We start from the raw sequence: 16,664 nt of genomic DNA, 5'->3' as shown, positions 1-16,664 counted from the left end.
TCCTCTCTTGATCCAGCGCTGTCCTGTCTGCAGCACCACTACTCCCTCTTCCTGGTCACACAGAGATCTGAGGAGTCACATGAGTGCTGGGAGATGCTCTGATATACGGTACAATCGGCATCTTTTTTATATAGCACAGGCACATGGGTACATAGTGTTAAATACCAGAGGGGATGGTATGATAATATTATATATTTGATTGCACTAGGTGGGGAGGATTGTGGAGTGGATGAAGCTGACAGGCAGGGAGGGGGGAGGAGGACAGAGGAGAACACAGGAGAGCAGAGAGGAGAGCTGCGGATGATGGAGGCACATAAACTGACCACGGTGTCAGGGCTCAGCAGCAATGATAAATCATGGTCAGTTTACAGAGGGGAGGACAAAGCCAGGCAGGATCAGCCAGGTATTTTAGGTGATCTGGGGGACCAAGTTACACAAGCACTGTGCTGTACAACATTCTTTAAGGTAACATGATCTATTTTTATTTTTAGGGTAACAAACACTTTAAAGCCAAAACTCCAGGCACAAAAACTATATTTCAAATATATTCATCAATGACCTGAAAATTATATAAATCCACTTTATGTATAAAATGCCTTTGCAAAGCCTGTTGTTACCTGTTGTGGGGGTATCCCAGTGCGCATGCTCCAAATTAACCCGCAACAAGCCAATGCTTTCGACGTGAACGTCATTCTACGCAAATCCCTATTCGCGAACGTTTTACGCAAACGACGTACACGACGGAAAATTCAACGCATCACTGTGCTGTACATAACATGTGCCGAGAGCAGAGCTGTGGGAGGGGCCTAGCAAGCTCCACCTGTTACAGGCTGCCTTCAGAAAACTACAGGAGGGGGCGGCAGAGGCGTCTCTAGGGGGGGGCCAGAGGGGGCCCTGACCCCCCCAACATTATGCTGTGCCCCACCATGTGCCCCCCCCCAAAAAAAAAAAAAAATGTTTCTTTTTTTTTTTTTCGGGCCGCCGCTGGAGTAACAGTCTCTCCTGAGAGGGAGAGCGTCCCCAGTCAGCTCTGCGGGGCATTCCTCCCCCCTCCCTCTGCTCGCTGACACTGCATAATGCGAGCGTTCACACAACCACAGCCGCCCGATCTGCTCCTCCCCCTGCATCCTCATTGGCACGGAGAAGAGCGAGTTGCAGAAAGGGCTCCATGAGCACTGTGGGGGAGGGGGGCCAAGCCTTCATCTCAGTTACTGAAAAAACAGACTGATTTCTCCCGTCCTTAGGACAGGAGAACCAGCCTGTAAATTCCGAGAGTGGTGACTGCAAGCTGAGCCAAGTGTCAGTCTATGACACTCTTTTACAGCCCAGCGAGTCTAGCCACCCCCCCCCACTCTCCTCACATACGAGCAGGGAGGAATAAAGCTCCTCCTCCTTCTCCTTTCAGTCCCGCCCACACTATCTCGGTGTGCTGTATCTGAAGAGAGGGGATGTGTGTTCAGGAAATATGAAAATCAGCAGCATGTGTGTGAATGATGCCTGAGATTCTAGCCTGGACCGTGGGTATGTGTGTGCACTGCAGACTGCAGTACACTGTAATCACTGAACTGCATTATCTCTATCCCTTCTCTCCCCCATCTGTCTCCCTCCCCCTCTCCTGTTCTTTCAAGACATTCACAATTTACTTTCTGTAACGGTCACCACCGTTTACAATATTCCAATCCATCGCCCCACGACAGGTTATCCGACAGTCCGACAGACATCAGACACGACCCATTTCATTTCCCAGAATAAACGAGACAAAACAAGCTCTGGTACTGGCTCCAAAATGAATGAATGAATCCTTTAATGGTAACTTAGCTTTGTTATATACAGTACAAGCATGTTACAGTTAATCACAGGGACAAAGACACACTCCACCCACACATCACACAATGGGGGGGCTTCATACACATTCTTTTAGATAATAACATTCCGATGAGTTAATTACTACTTATTACCCAGACGGTCTGGCTCCGCATTTAGAGGGGTTAATTACTACAGCTTGACAAGTCACATTCCACATCTTAACAGTGTCATTAGCATACACAATGAACAGGTCTTAGGAGCAGACCTAATTAGCACAATGGACACAAAACAGTATTAGCATCACACAAAGGAATGTCTAGGAGCAGACTCAATTAACACCTCAAAAGCATGTGTCCCCCCCATTGAATGAAAACACTCTATTGACCTGTCGGAGTCAGACTTTAACAACTTGTAATATTTCAAGATATCCTGCAATACATGAATTATCAGTAATGTCCCATCTCATGTAATTTATAATTATCATTTCTCAGTCACCCTATGCCCAAAAGGGCATAGTGACGCTGGCACAGGAGTAAACCCCATCCTTCAAAAGTCTCTGGGTGTCACGGGCCATTCTGTTACACTTTCACTTTCAGTTAGGCAGGTAATATACAATGCAATTTTTTTTCCTACATCCACAGATTGCAGGAAAGAAACTCGCATGATTCCCCCATCAACACAAACAGTGCTGACGGAAATATCCCTCCTGCCCAGCAATTGTATTCTATACAGCAACCACTGGTGATAATCATAAGAGAATCTGCTCATTAATGGTTCAAATCTCAGCCAGTTCCTGCTGAACCAGCTGAGATTTAAACTGTCTATGGCTGGTCTTAGCTCTTAGGCAGCCCATACATTGATCACTTTTTTTCATTCAACTATTAGGTTGAATAAAAAAAAAAAAGAAATGATCCAATTCCCCCATCTACACATTATAGGTGGATGGGGGAATCGCCCCAGTGTGGACCAGTGCTGGAACAACCAGAGTTACTGTCCTGTCCCGGCTATTCACAGCGCTGGTCTCTGTCTCTATGGCAGCGGCAGCAGGACATTGGAACCCAGAGCTGGTTACTTTATGGGGCTGATGTACAGGAGGGCCAGCACAATTTGTTGTTAGAGATGGGCTGGGCATGTTCAAAATTCCACATGCCAGAGCCTGCCAGGAAGCCCACACTGCACAGCGCTAATCACAGGCAGTGAGACATTTCCCGGTCCGCAGCTGCACAGATCAGGAAATGTCTCACTGCCTGTGATTAGCGCTGTGGAGTGTCGGCTTCCTGGCGGGATCGGGCATGTGGGATTTCAAACACACCCGAGCCCATCTCTATTGGTTGTAGACAGTTGAGCTCCCTGCAGGTTGCTTAGCAGCAGTGGCGCTTCTCTGACATGCTGATCGGGATGCAATCCAGGTGATGCTCCCAGTCAAATCCTAGTGTTAAATATCAGAGATTTTATTGATCAAAGCCCACACTTTACAGGCATAGAGCCCACATGGCTGCGGAACATACGTTTGATTACATATATATATATGTGGTTGTACTCTTGATGCTAATAAATACTGTGTTTATTAGATCTGACTGGGAGCATCACCTGGATCACATCCCGATCAGCATGTCAACAGAGAAGGTTATACAGCATTACTGCTGCTAGGTGACCAGCTGGGGGCTCAGCTCTCTATAACCAATAGTGCCAGCCTTCCCCTGCATGCACCCATAATGTCACCAGCACTAGGTCCTAATAGACTGCCGCCCCTGCCAAGGAGACAGACGCCAGACCAGCGCTGTCAATAGCAGGGACAGGACAACTGGGGAACCCCACAGTGGCAGAACACCAGGCCCCGGTGGCAAGACAACCTTTGCAACCCTGAAAGTTCTCCCACTGCTTTGGACCCTTATATTTTCTTGGTGTGCTGGTGACATATATCTCTTGTTTTCTGCCACCCTGGGGGGCCCCAGTATAGTAGGAAGGGAGCTCACGACAGAACATGTAAAAGGACCCGTTGTGGGATCATAGTAAAGGGCCCCAGTAGATTTTATATATATATATATATATATATATATATATATACACACAAAATTGCATTTTATAGTTGGCCCCCCTACTTTTTTCCCTGTCCCCCCATGTGCCCCCCCTAAATATGAAAGCTGGAGACGCCACTGGGGGGCGGAGACAAGACCAGTCCCTCTGCACAAGGAAAGAGGGCAGCAGTGACCTGTCTTTAATACAGGAAACTCCTACACAGAGGTAAAGTTTAACTCTGGATGACTCCACAGATCTAGACTAAAGATGGTTCTCTACTGCTTGTGCCGATTATGCACAATAATACAAATATTAATGTAATTTATTTTTTATTAATTGTCATTTTACTTGAGTTGAGCAATGTCTTGCATTACATTCAGATAATCAAGTCACACACAGTTTGCCAGCTGTAAAGTGGCCCCAAGAGAATAAAGATTCTGTACTATGACATGACCTCCTATCCCGTAGACTTCTGGCTCCCACTTTATATTGGCATTTTCCTTGTCAAAATATTTTTATTGAACAGTATTAAAGACAAGTGTACATTCGGGTAACAATAATAATAAAATTAAATGGTACTAAACAGAGAGTGTTTCCAAATCTAGTCTGTATACAAATAAGAACGTAAGCAAATTGATAGAGATGGCCCTATAATTAGCCCTGCTCACCTCTCATGGTATAAGAATTAAACAACATGTAAATTAGGAGCAAAGAGGTGTTGAACATGTCAATACTAAAACTAATAACGTTCCAGGAATTGCGGCTAAGTGCTACTAGCCCTAGGATCTTTAGTATGTTTTGCCGCTCTAAGACTTCCTGGGTAGCGCGTGGCTACAAGTTTACTAAGTTACTACATGACTATCCTTATACATCTAATTTGTTAGTTAAAGATGGGTGATTAAGGAAAAAATTGATCTTGGGTGGATAGAAAAGGAAATGAGGGAAAAAGAAAAAGAAAGAAAAGAAGGGGGGGGGAGGGAGGGTAGGTGGGGTCTGCAGGGTCAGAACGGGAGTCTACCAACATTGTGCTTATCAATGAGCCGGACACCAACTAGATGACTGGGCTACCATGGCTTCAGAACTTCTCCATTCAATGTGTTTTGTGTTACATAATCCAGCCAGGGCATCCATACGCTTTCAAACCTGGTGATTGTGTCAGCTTCAATAGCAGACATCTTGGCATATACCATAGCAATGTTCATTCTGTTAATAGCTTCATTTAAGTGTAAGTTTGGAGATTTCCAGGCTTTCGCGATAGTCTGTTTAGCTGCCGTTAGGAGCTGGTTCGTTAAGGTGAAGTGAGCGTGCGGGATATTGTCCGGTTTTAGGTTAAGTAAAGCTGTTTTTGGGTCCATGGGGATCGTTTTATTCGTGAGTACATTAATTATTTTAAATATTTCTGACCAAAATCTCTGAACTATCGGGCACAACCACCAGGTATGAAAGTAAGTCCCCCTGTCTGCGCAATCTCTGAAGCATAATTCTGAGTAGTTGCTCAAGAATTTGGCTACCCTAGAAGGGACCAAGTCATATTGGCATTTTCAAGAAAATATTTAAAGATATATTATTCCGATTTTTCTTTACGTTGTTCTGTACATTGTTTATATCAGCAAGGAACTATGAACTCACCTTTTAATCGTCATAACTGCAAAGTAATCATGTTTGTGAAGTCTTTGATACCCATTGCCTGTTTCAACTTCATTTGCCTGGAACAAAAATGATAATGGTCTTGTTTATTTAACTTTTTATTATTATCTACAAGATTGTAAACTGGTTGCTCTATCATATGTGCAATAGTTGCATAAAATCTTTATTTTTTTAAATAAACTTTTAATGCAAAGTGCTTCCATGTAACTGTTTTTACAGAACATGCATTTTTTTCACTACCTCTGTCTAGTTAAAGATCCCTTCAGGGCTGTGTGAGTTGCTAGAGGTGTCTCTCCCCCTGATCTATTCAGTGAAAGACATGGGGGGTATTTGTCAAGCAGTCAGGCTGACATTTACCAAGCATTCACAGTGAGTGAAGCAATCACTGTAGTTTAAAGTGTTACTAAACCCAGGACCCTGCATTCATTATATCTGGTCTCCCACAGTACACAGAACATGGAAATGCAATTATTTTAGTAAATATAAACGGCTAAATACCTTTTTTCATCAGCAGTATATAACAGTCTTGCTACTTTCTGTGTCTGGCCGGGCACTGGTTAAAGCTTGTAGGAGGATTTTTCATTTTCCTCAGGCTGTCCTATGGGGCTGCATGACCCCTGCCCCTCTGTCTGGACAGTGCTGATTAGCCTTTTGCTGATCACATGCACCCTCCACCCCCCAAAAAAATATAAAACTCTCTAGCAATACTCACCAAACTTAACATGTGCAGAATGCCTCCTAGGACTTTGTGCTATCAACAAATGAATTGGGAGATAGTAAAAAAAATGGGGGTGGGATCAGAGAAGACAGGATCTAACAACTGATATACACAATGCAGAGGATTAACCCCTTAGGTTCCACAGTGAGTATAACAAGCATTCTTTACTGCATATACAGACTGATTTTACTACTTTGGGTTTAGAAATATTTTAACCACTGCTTACGCCGATATACTTTGGCAGAATAGCATGGCTGTGCAAAGCAACGTACCTGTACTCGATGTCTGCCGGTGTCCCGCGATCGTTTCACGGAGAGGCATAACAGGGTAATGCCTATGTAAACAAAGCATTTCCCTGTTCTGCCTAGCAACATGACAGAGATCTACTGCCCCCCCCACAGTTAGAATCACTCCCTAGGACACACTTAACTAGGGTGACCAGACATCCCCAGTTTCAGGGTACAGTCCCCTGATTGAGGACACTGTCCCCGGACCAAGTCTGTCCCTGGTTTTGTCCCCAGATTGGATTTAATAGGGGGCAGGGGCAATTTCAAAGAAAGTCAGTGCAGAATTAAAATAAAAAAAATAGAATTACACACCCCCGCTCCGCCATGCCTACTAGCATAGGGGGGTTGTATTTTTCCCATTATCTGTGCCCCTTTCTGATGATCATGTGCTGGTCGGAGCGGAGGGAATATTTCTTCAGTTTCGGGCGCATGCCCATTCAGCTTCCCTCGCATGTTCTTCTGCCTTGGCTCAAATCCTGGCCAGCCACCTGCCTATCTCCTTGCCTTCCCTGGCGGAGTGATCTTCCTCCGCTCCCCATCCAGTAGTAGCCGGGGCCCGGTCGGACAAAACCGATGAGAATGGACCGAGGTTCAGTTTCATCGGTCCAAGCCGACCGTGTGTATAGCCCATCAGTCTGTTGTCCTTCGGTATAAAATTTTAAAACATGCTTTAAAATCGAACCGATGGACCGCTGCCCGATCGGTCTAAACCGATTGTTAGTACAGAAAGCATTGGTTCAAAACCCACGCATGCTCAGAATCAAGTCGGTGCATGCTTGGAAGCATTGAACTTCGTTTTATTCAGCACGTCGTGTTTGACGTCACCGCGTTCTGACCCGATCGGTTTTTGGAATGATGGTGTATACGCACATCAGACCATCAGGCCACTTTAGCGGTGAACCGATGGAAATGGCCCGTCGGACCATTCTCATCGGTTTGGAACGACCATGTGTACGCGGCCTAAGACTTTAGAGGCTGTGAGGCGGGCGGCGACGGGCAGAGAGTTACTTGATTGTTGCCATTACTAGTAAAGAAAAAAATATGTCCCCGGATTTCATTTTAAAAATCTGGTCATCTTACACTTTACCCCTTGTTCACCCCTAGTGGTTAACCCCTTCCCTGCCAGTATAATTTACACAGTAATCAGTGCATTTTTATAGCACTGATCGCTGTATAAATGAAAATGGTCCCAAAATAGTGTCAAAAGTGTCCGATGTGTTCGCCATAATATCACATGATAAAAATCGCTGATCGATGCCAATACTAATAAAAAAAAAATGATAATAAAAATGGCATGAAGCTATACCCTATTTTGTAGACACTATGGGCCAGATTCACATAGAGATACGACGGTGTATCTCCTGATACACCGTCGTATCTCTGAGTTGTGCCGGTCGTATCTATGCGACTGATTCATAGAATCAGTTACGCATAGATGTGCCTAAGATCCGACAGGTGTAACTGTGTTACACCGTCGGATCTTAGGCTGCAATTCCAGGCCGGCCGCTAGGTGGCGTTTTGGTTTATTTACGCAACGATTATGCAAATGAGGAGATACGCCGATTCCGAAACGAACGACCGCCCAGCGTTTTTTTTACTTCGTTTGCGTTCGGCTTTTTCCGGCGTATAGTTACCCCTGCTTCTATGAGGCGCAGCCAATGTTAAGTATGGCCGTCGTTCCCGTGTCGAATTTTGAAATTTTACGTCGTTTGCGTATGTCGATTCACAAAAGCGCTGAACGCAAGTTACGTTCACGCCGAAACCAATGACGTCCTAGCGACGTCAATGGGAGCAATGCACGCCGGGAAAATTCGCGGACGGCGCATGCGGAGTTAAATCGGCGCGGGGACGACCCTGATTTAAATACTACACTCCCCTTAGCCGCGGAATTTGAATTTCGCCGGGGGGATTTAAGATACGCCGCCGCAAGTTTTGAGGTAAGTGCTTTGTGAATTAGCATTTGCTTTAAAAAATTGCGGCGGCGGATCTTAAATCACATACGTTACGCGGATCTAAAGATCCGCTAACCTATGTGAATCTGGCCCTATAACTTTTGCGCAAACCAATAAATATATGCTTATTGTGTTTTTAGTTTACCAAAAATATGTAGAAGAATACATATCGGCCTAAACTGAGAAAGAAATTATTTTTTTTTATATATTTTTGGGGGATATTTATTATAGCAAAAAGTCAAAAATATTGTGGGAAAAAAAGGACATCAATTTTGTTTGTTTACAAAGTTGCACAACCGGGCAATTGTCAGTAAAAGTGACGCAGTGCCGTATTGCAAACAATGATAGAGAGAGGAGAGAGCGGAGGACAGAGGCACATAAACTGACCACAGTGTCAGGGCTCAGCAGCCATGATAAAATGTGGTCAGTTTACAGGGGGAGGGCAGAACCAGGCAGGATCAGCCAGGTATTTCAGGCTATACAGAGGACCAAATTACACAGCACAAGCACTGTGCTGTTATGCATGCATGTTTTTTTTTTCTTCAGGGTAAGAAACACTTTAAGTACCATTAGGTAATAATATGCAACCTAAATTATCCAATTATGTGAAAAGCTAATTCTTATCCACTTTGAATACCCAATAATGTGCAGGTGGCTTTCACGTAAATAATAAAGGATACATAAATTCAACATTCACACAATTTTTGTGAGCGAAGAATTTCAACTCTATTAGTAAATGAGCCCTCGTGTCTGTACCTTGCATTTCTGTACACTCCCAAACCCATCCAATAGTAACAAGCAGTAGTGGGAAGCACTCTCCCACTGCTCATGATTACAACCATGTCACACAAAAATACATTGTGCATCTCTCATTTTTGTTTGCAACAAATGTGTTGCAGTCTGGATAATAATTGTGCATTGTTTAATGCATTACATTATTAAGCTCCAAGGGTCATCATTATATTTAAGTATTTTAAGGATATTATTGACTATGATTAATTAATTTTTCCAGTGTTTTAACAAAATGTCCTTTGGGTTGGAAGCCTGCACCATAGCAAATAATTTGTTCTTAGCATGTACTGGATTTTCTTGGCAGCCCAGTTATAAATACAGTCTTTGTTGAAAAGATGGATCAATAAAAGCTTTTATGAGCCTTTTTTCTTCTGCAATCTGACTACTCTAGAGTCACATAACATCTGAAAATTGTTTTTATTTGCCAAGAACTGAAATAAATATAATTTTAAAAAGTTGATCAAAAACTTAAATGGCATACTGCTGCGCTTGTTAAATGGCACAATGAGTCAGTTTCTTGATTAATTGTTAAAATAATAACTGTAGGGTCTTGTAAACGGAATGTGCGTTTTACTTTTGAATCTGGGACCACAAAGCAGAAGTTTCATAATATAAATATGTCCTTGGCATTGACCTAAAAAAGAAAGCCATCCAAGTCAATTCTCCACCCATGTTACGCCATACTGACATCTGAAAAGGTCTGCTAATGACAGGCCTAATCAAGAGGCTAGCAGATGAGGCATCTGAGGAAAACCATATCAGGGTCTATCTTCACCATATGATAATAGTCCAAAGTATTCCAGAGTGCAAGTACCTTGGCATGGATATATTTTCTACCCACACCAATGTAAATAACAGAGACTGGTGAGGTGGGGGCTAAAGTTAAAAACTGTGCAGAGGTTTGCCTATTTGCTAATAATGGTACTCTGTTGGCCAACAAAAAAAAAATCTAATAGCTTCCTCCATCCATTCTATTTACTGCCAACAGCTGTCATAATACCCGAACTAGAAAGGACCACCTTCTACGCAAATTTCAGGCAGTTCACCAGGAACCGGTTGAAATGCGAAGAGTGTGTAGCTGGCTTAAGTGTTTAACAAGGTCAAATTTAGTTCAACCAAATTTAAATGGGTTGTAAAGGAATTGTTTTTTTTTTTCATAATAAGCATCCTTTACCTGCAGACATTCCTCTTTTTACTTCCTCATTCGTTTTTGCTCAGAATTTGCTCTATTTCTTCTCTGTTCTGTTCACTTCCTGCCTGTCTGATTTTACTGACCACCGTGAAGGGAGGCTTTACTGCGGTGGTCAGTAACGTGCTCACCCCCTCCTGGGAACTACATCTGTGCGGCAGAACGCTCTCTACGTGTTAGAGACTTCAAGGAGGTGTGGATTACTGGGCGTTCCGCAATGCATACTGGGAAATGTAGTTCTTACATGAACGAGCGATGCAAACCAGGAAGTGAATGAGAGAACAGAAACCAGAACGCCGGAGGTGATATAGATGAAGGAATTTAATAGTTATTTACTCGTTTTTTAACAGAATCATTACACTATTCTGTCTGTCTACCTTGCAGACATTAGGCCAGATTTAGAAACAAGATACGACGGCGTATCTCCTGATACGCCGTCGTATCTCTGAGTGCGGGAGGTCGTATCTATGCGCCTGATTCAGAGAATCAGTTACGCATAGATATCCCTAAGATCCGACAGGTGTAAGTGTCTTACACCGTCGTATCTTAGGCTGCAATTTCAGGCTGGCCGCTAGGTGGCGCTTCCGTATGTTTACGCAAGGAATATGCTAATTAGGTAGATACGGCAATTCAGAAACGTACGTCCCGCCGGTGCATTTTTTTACGTCGTTTACTTTCGGCTTTTTCGGCGTATAGTTACCCCTGCTATATGAGGCATAGCTAATGTTAAGTATGGCCGTCGTTCCCGCGCCGAGTTTTTAAATTTTTACATTGTTTGTGTAAGTCGTTCGCGAATACGGCTTTACGTAATTTACGTTCACGTCAAATCCAATACGTCCTTGCGGCGTAATTTGGAGCAATGCACACTGGGATAATTTACGGACGGCACATGCGCCGTTCAAAAAATACGTCAAAAACGTGGGGTCAAGTCAAATTTATATAAAACACGCCCCCAACATCCCCATTTGAATAAGGCGGGCTTACGCCGCCACACATACGTTACGCCGCCGTAACTAAGGGCGCAAGTTCTTTCTGAATACAGAACTTGCGCCCAAAGTTACAGCGGCGTAACGTATCGGAGATATGTTACGCCGGCAGATAGATACACGAATCTATCTGAATCCGGCCCACTAATTTTAGGCAAAAAAAAATGTTCCTTTACAACTCCTTTAAGCATGTTGGGAGGTTGCCCCTTAGGGGCCACAGATCTTTCTACAAGCCATTAAAGTAGCACTCTAACTCACTGTTCTGTGCAGACATTAACACCCTCAGGCCCTCTTTTTACACGTTCACCATGCACACAAACCCTTACAGAAGAACCGTGTCCCATCTCCTCTTCAGCCGGTGGCTACATATGTTTCTATCCACCCTGACATTGGTCTCTGTAACATTTTGAGCAGGTAATACTGAGTATACCCTAGACTCCAATAGCCGTTCACACTGTATATGAAGGCCCTACTATATGAAGCTACCATACTTCTGTTTATCAAGGCCTTGCACTCGTGACCCCAGGCTAGGTCTTTAGATGAATTCTGTACCGCAAGCAGCTGGTTTCAAGATGGAGACCAAGCCACTAGGTGGGGAACATAGGGGTTTATTTACTAAAGGCAAATCCACTTTGCACTACAAGTGCACTTCATGTACACATTGAATTGAAGTTGCTGTAGATCTGAGGGGGACATGCAAGTGTAGCACTACCCCCGAAGGAGCTGCTGAGTAATTTTGAGTGGCACGTTACCTTTATCTTCTCGCCGTCCAGGGTGGTAAAGAGAGTCTGAAGAATTCCACTGTCCACGCAATACACTTATTTTGGGATTTATTTGTAGAACTTAGTAGAAAAGAAGTTGGAAGGGTAAGTAGGTAGGTTTAGGTGTATAATCACAAATAGGAAACACTCCTGCTTCCAGCATACAGTTCTTGTCGCCACTCTAGCCAGAGTGCGTATTGCTCTCCCGGATAGGTCCCTCTCACTGACCTAGCAGCTGGAATGGCACACGGAATAAAAGTACAGTCTCTGCCACAGACCTTCCTTTATAAGGAGACACTTCTGGTCCAGAATACTCTGCCACAGGATTCAGCACCCGGATCTCTCCAGCTTAACTTTGTATAATTTAGGATCTGACAGGCGACCACCGTCAAGCCTCTCAGAGTATGGTGCATCCTTTGTTGAAGTTTCCAGGCCTTCTCCCAAGATACCAGCCTCTTGCATGGTCCTTTCCAGGATAGGTCCTCCCCTGGCTTCCTTCATCAAGTGGCTTCCTCCCGCAGGACGGACAGCACAGGATCACCTTGCAAATGCAGACCCAGTCTGATTACTGGGCCTACCAAGCGAAGCCGCAACCCCGGACCAACGTGGTCCCAGAGTCAGGATTCAGGAACACGCACCCCAGGCCATGCGGGCCATGAGGTGCGAACAACGGGCCCCAGCCAATGGCGTCTGCCCCTTAAGTACCCCTCCCCAGCATGCACAGCGGGGCGACCACTCCGACTGATTCGCCGCCGAGGGGGAACACCCAATACACCCTGACTTTGCTGCTGCCACCCTTGGCCTGGGATGGTAATAACACCCCAAAGCGAGCAATAGTGGTTACTCCCAGCACAGCTATAGCTGGAACAGAGGGAAAATTGCCCTCAATCACATTTGTCTGAGCCAAATAACGACTCAGGCCCCCTCTAAATTTACAGCAGCGCCTGTTCAACAGGAGCAGGGTGCTACATCTCTCTCCACACAGTACACAGGAGGGGCTGGAGCCAGGAGGAGCCATCGCATTGAGGGTGAGGGAGGGATGGTCTCAGTGAGTCAGAGAGCAGCAGACTCAGAAAAATGTCAGTAGTGGCCGTGGCACACCCTGCAATCTCTGCTCACGGACACCAGTGTGCGGACACCTTGCCGATCCCTGATTCTTCAGGGGGGTCACTTGCCCTCCACATCCCCTAGTTCCCCCTGTGCAGGTGCCCATGAGGAACCTAATGGCCACACATCTTCCCCCCTAGACTTCAGGGTAGTCCTAAAAGACCCACATACTACCATCCGAGTGAAAAAGGAACACATACATAAGTGCAGGTGAAACACATGGAGAGTAACAATAAATGAGAGAATATAAAATAAAAAAAGTGCCAATACATGTGCTAGCACATTGACTAGGCCCTATGGCCTGTAACAAAAATCTCCCTGGTCTCCAAAAGGCCTAGTCCATGAGATGCATTGCAGAAAAAAGCAAAGGTGTCATGGCCCAGTGCACACAGTGGGGTCACTTGACAGCACAGGATCTCTGCCCTCCAGCCCCTGGCCAGACCTAGTAGTACTGCTCAACTCAGGAAGCAATAGGCCCCTTGGAAGCCTCCACCAGGAAATTACTCCTGGTCTACGCTGCCCAGGGACACTAAGGTTTCTGTTCCCAAGGAAGATCCCTAGGGGGCCCCCTGTCATACTAACAGGGATACTATACAGCCAGCTGTCCCAGCCAGAAGGCCAGAATGATGGCAGAGCACCCCTACTGGACACCATTAAGGATGAAAACTACACTTGATCTTAGCCAAAAGGCCAAGAATTCCATGTCTTGTAGTACCACAATGCTCATTTCTCTTACACAAGTGAGAACTTGAAAACCTACAACCTACAACATATTACCTTCTCCACCGGCCCCATAATTATTATAACAGTAAGTGGGAAGATGAATGATTTGGAAGCATTCCATGCTTTCCATGCTTTTCAATTTGAAATGGTGCAAGGGGGTAGGGGTGTTAGATATGGTACATAGGAATGTCTCTTTCTGTGACTAGCTTGCAATGCTTGTAAAGTGGGGTACACACTATAAGAAAATCAGGCAAATGATCATCCGATTTTCCTCGTTGTTTCACATCAAATCGGAAATGATGAATGAAAATTCGTACAAAAATTCTCATATGACTAAGGCTTTTTTTTTCTTATATTGTGTACGAGCTTTAACGCTTTGCCACATAATACTTCATCTGCATGTCCATTAGCCCTGGAGAGTATTGGGTAGGCAGCCAAACTGTCTTTGTCTCTACTCTATCCTCTTGACTGCAGCATAGAAGGAAAACACAGAACACAGAAGTGGCAAGATGCCAGGATTAAATATGGCAAAACATCTTTACAAAATTCCAGAATGGTCCTTTATAGTTTTTTCCCGAATTGTAACAACCTAAGCAGATATGGCAGGTGAGACAAAACAGTTATTTTATGTATTATGCACTATGTTTTATATTATAAACGCAAGGAGCTTTTCAGGTGAAAACCTTCATCTAGAAAGCTCCTTGGTGAAAACAGTAGACGCACCAAACCCATACGTAAAACATTCATCCAGTTAATGGTTTTGGGGTTTTTGAAAAGCATGCTCTAAATTATTTTATGCTCAGAATGTGGCTTTGTAATGGAACAAGAATATGGAGGACTATAACCAGAGACTATCTCTGAGTGAATTATTGCCGTATTTTGCAATATATAGAATACAGACATGTGCAGGGCAACTTGGATGACTCAATAGTCAAAAGCCGGAATAGCATAATGTAGCATAGTTAACACTGACAATTAATACATAAATGTTCATAAACATACAGTCATGGCCAAAATTGTTGGCACCCCAGATTTTTTTCCAGAAAATCAAGTATTTTTCACAGAAAAGTATTGCAATAACACATGTTTTGCTATACACATGTTTAATCCCTTTGTGTATATTGGAACAAAACAAAAAAAGGGAGAAAAAAAGCAAATTGGACATAATGTCACACAAAACTCCTAAAATGGGCTGGTCAAAATTCTTGGCACCCTTTCAAAATTGTGGCTAAATAAGATTGTTTCAAGCATGTGATGCTCCTTTAAACTCACCTGGGGCAAGTAACAGGTGTGGGCAATATAAAAAACACACCTGAAAGCAGATAAAAAGGAGAGAAGTTCACTTAGGGCTCTTTCACACGTCAGTTCAGTTTTTTAGATCAGTTTTTTTTTCATAAGTTGATCCGGTTTTCCATACGTTTTTCGTCCGTTTTTTGTCAGTTTTTCATCAGTTTTTCCATCAGTTTTTCCATCCGTTTTTTCATCCGTTTTTTTTTTTTTTTGGGGGGGCTTTTTACATACAGTGCCTGCCGCCGAGAATGTGTTTTTAGCACGACGGCATCGCGCTAATTCTCGGCGACAGGGTGCCGACATCTCGCACTCGCTGGAATAGTAAAAGCACATTCCAGCAAGCACGTCATAGAAGCGACGGGAGATCCGACTTGGATTCCCGCCAATTCTACACGTGTGCGGCGTTTGGTATGAATCCTGAGGGGAAAGTCGCCGCCGGATTTTAAATAAAAATCCGGCATGGGTTCCCCCCTCAGGAGCATACCGGGCCCTTAGGTCTGGTATGGGTTGTAAGGAGACCCCCCCCCTACGCCGAAAAAACGGCGTAGGGGGTCCCCCTACAATCCATACCAGACCCGTATCCAAAGCACGCTACCCGGCCGGCCAGGAAAGGAGTGGGGACGAGCGAGCGCCCCCCCCTCCTGAGCCGTACCGGGCTGCATGCCCTCAACATGGGGGGGTTGGGTGCTCTGGGGCAGGGGGGGCGCACTGCGTCCCCCCCCCCACAGCACCCTGTCCCCATGTTGATGAGGACAGGGGGCCCCTTCCCGACAACCCTGGCCGTTGGTTGTCGGGATATGCGGGCGGGAGGCTTATCGGAATCTGGGAGCCCCCTTTAATAAGGGGGCCCCCAGATACCGGCCCCCCACCCTAAGTGAATGGATATGGGGTACTGGAGGCAAAAAGTTAAAGTTAATAAACACGACACAAGGGTTTTTAAAATAATTTATTAGTCTGCTCCGGAGGCCCCCCCTGTCTTCTTTATTAGCTCTTTTCACCAGGGGGGGCTTCTTCTTTGACGTCTTCGGGTGTCGGGTGGGGGCCGCTCTTCTTCGCCGCCGTCTGGTTCTCTTCCACCGCCGGGGGGGGTCGCTTTTATAAAAGCGCCCCCCCCCCCGCGAGTTTCCTCCGACGTCTTTGGCGGGGGGTGGTGTGCTTCTTCTTCCGCTATCCGGGGGTCTTCTCCGCTCTCCGGGGGTCTTCTTCTATGTTTGCCGCTCTCCGCTGTTGACTCGGCGCACCCCGGTTCTTCCTCCCACTGTCCGGTGCCTTCTCCTTCAGCGCTGAACGTCTTCTTCTTCTGTGCTGTGACGTCGTCTTCTTCTCTTCTCCCGATGTTGACACGTCGCCTCTTCTCGCTGCAATGACGGGTGCGCGGCTTGCATCG

General features: G+C 45.1%; 1 protein-coding gene across 2 annotated transcripts in view; it reads right to left on the bottom strand.

Annotated features, from left to right (window-relative positions):
* The window catches only part of IL16 (interleukin 16), a 194,591-nt gene that overhangs the window by 143,452 nt on the left and 34,475 nt on the right, over positions 1-16,664 (bottom strand). For both annotated transcript variants that reach the window (XM_040342549.1, XM_040342550.1), the window contains exon 2: positions 5,455-5,531. The gene's annotated coding sequence lies outside the window, so the exon portion shown is untranslated. The remainder of the gene's footprint in view (positions 1-5,454; positions 5,532-16,664) is intronic.

This window comes from Rana temporaria, chromosome 3 (assembly GCF_905171775.1).
Source record: "Rana temporaria chromosome 3, aRanTem1.1, whole genome shotgun sequence".
Classification (NCBI taxonomy): domain Eukaryota; kingdom Metazoa; phylum Chordata; class Amphibia; order Anura; family Ranidae; genus Rana; species Rana temporaria.
The sequence above is the reverse complement of the archived record's forward strand: the minus strand, read 5'-3'. Positions and strand labels throughout refer to the sequence as shown.